Source organism: Colobus angolensis, unplaced genomic scaffold (assembly GCF_000951035.1).
Source record: "Colobus angolensis palliatus isolate OR3802 unplaced genomic scaffold, Cang.pa_1.0 Scaffold93, whole genome shotgun sequence".
Lineage (NCBI taxonomy): Eukaryota > Metazoa > Chordata > Mammalia > Primates > Cercopithecidae > Colobus > Colobus angolensis.
In genome coordinates, this window is record NW_012123265.1 from 1,644,701 (window position 1) to 1,647,016 (window position 2,316).

General features: G+C 49.0%; 1 protein-coding gene across 1 annotated transcript in view; it reads right to left on the reverse strand.

The window, feature by feature from the left end:
* The window catches only part of SLC7A6 (solute carrier family 7 (amino acid transporter light chain, y+L system), member 6), a 39,459-nt gene extending 37,941 nt beyond the window's left edge, over window positions 1–1,518 (reverse strand). Inside the window, exons 1-2 of the mRNA XM_011932046.1 lie at window positions 1,265–1,518; window positions 320–447 (exon numbers count right to left, since the gene is read on the reverse strand). The gene's annotated coding sequence lies outside the window, so the exon portion shown is untranslated. The remainder of the gene's footprint in view (window positions 1–319; window positions 448–1,264) is intronic.
* Window positions 1,519–2,316: the final 798 nt, after the last annotated feature.

Below are 2,316 nucleotides of genomic sequence, written 5' to 3' on the forward strand. Positions count from 1 at the left end.
TGAACCCAGGAGGCGGAGGTTGCAGTGGGCAGAGATCACGCCACTGCACCCCAGCCTGGGTGACACAATGAGACTCTGTCTCCAAAAAGAAAAAAAAAAAAACCCACCCAATTACTCTTTAGAAAGAGTTGTAATATAAATAAATATATAATTTATTTTTATAATAAATTACAGTGTTATTTAACATGTAATACTAAAGAATTGTTAATTATGTGTAAGCCATTCTCTTTACTAGTATTGTGCTCATACTGTATACAAATAAGTAAAAACTCTTTGTAAATCACACAAACATAAGAAAAGACAGCGCAACAATATTCACCTGTCAAGAAATACGTGAACATCACACTTTCATAAGCCACCTCCTCATAAATGGGTCCAGTACTGAGAAGGAAATGAAGTCCCCGCAGCAAGGCCTAATTTCACTTGTCTGCCTTGGCCACATAAACTCTGCAACAAAGAGTGGGAGGGAACTGATCAAAAAATGAACACTTTTAACCTGAGAAAGCGGATTTAAAAATATATGTGTATATATATTTACGTAATTTTTAAAAATTAACCAAGAAAGCAGCAGAATGATATTTCCTTGTAAAATCTAAATTTTACATGCCCGGCAGGGGCAGTCCTAATTACTGGCAGGTTCCATGACACCCACAGGGTGGGTATAACTGAAGCAGAGAACTGGCCTTGTCACATTAAATCATGCATGTCTAGGCAGCTCTGGGGCCCCAGGTCCCGTGGGCACTGTTTGCATAACTTTTTTCTTTTCTTTTTTTGGAGACAGAGTCTCACTCTGTCACCCAGGCTACAGTGCAATGGCGCACTCTTGGCTCACTGCAACCTCTGCCTTCTGGGTTCAAGCCATTCTCCTGTCTCAGCCTCCTGAGTAGCTAGGACTACAGGCGCCTGCCACCACGCCTGGCTCATCTTTTGTATTTTTAGTAGAGACGGGATTTCACTGTGTTAGCCAGAATGGTCTCCATCTCCTGACCTCGTGATCCACCTACCTCGGTCTCCCAAAGTGCCGGGATTACAGGCCTGAGCCACTGTGCCTGGCCTGCATAACTTTTTTAGAAACTAATCTACATCCAAGAGATTACAGCAGGAAACACAAAGGTCAGCAAATTTCTTCTACTAAGAAGTTCCTGGAAGATGGGGATCATAAAACCGGTATATGCCATAAAAATACATCCATGGCCAAATAGGGAAGGAGGACAAGGAGAGGAAGAGAGGAGAAAATCAGGTTGGTGGTTTTCCACACACTTGCCAGGAAAATAAACTCCAGTGTAACGACTTGAATGACGATCTGAGATCAAAGTTGGGAAGCAAAAGCCATCTGCACAGCACACACGGGACCTGAGTAATGCAGGTGGCCTGGGCAGGTCCCCAAAGGGCCTCACCGCCACCAAAAAGAGGTGGAACTGATATCAGGAAGCAGTCACAGCCTTTCAAGTCTGCTCCTCCCAGATCTGAAATCTGGGAGCAGCTCTGAGAGATAAGCTCCCGATGGCTGGGCACTGAACTGCCGCCCTGCGAGCTGAGCTGGCCTGGCTTTTTCCCCCATCAAGGGCAGAGACTGAATTCTTTTTAACTGTGTCACCAAGCCCAGGGCATACAAGAGGTACTCAAAAACGTGTTCGCCGACACCCTGATTCCTATTTATACTGACCATTACACAACATGTTTGCTTAGAGCCCAGCGAAGAATTTTCAGAATGTTTCACGTCTATCTCCCCACATTCAGGACGAGAGATAGTCACACAAGATGACAGGCTATGGGGACGCTCAAAACAGCCATAATCACCGGGGCCACGCGGGTTCCCCAGCGCCAGCAGCCCAACGCTCCAGGCCCCAACACGCCACAAAACCTTGCGGCATTCTCTAAAGTAAATGGACTGATTTTAAAATGATAATCGTCATTCTTGCGACAGCCCCAGGAAGCCTGGCTCCTGCAGTCCTGAGCCCGCATCTTTCTCCGCCCTACCGCGGCCGCCACACAGCACAGGTTCTCTGTCCTGCAGTCGCAAGCGCAGTCACAGTCCCACTCAGGGTCACCGTCGCACAGTCTCACGCTCGCAGCGCGGCCCGCACACACAGAGTCCCGGTCACCCTCGTACCTGGGGTTTCCCTCTCCACACACACCCCGCGTCTCCCTCACACTCGCCGCGTCGCCAGCACACTCCAAGACTGGCTTCCTCGCGGTCACCATCGGCCTCCGGGGCTCGCACCCATACAGCATTTCTCCCATACTCGGCCCTCACGCTCGAGGTCCCTCGCTCCTCGTGTCGCCACCCCTCAGCCGCAGCGCCTCTCGCGCGGC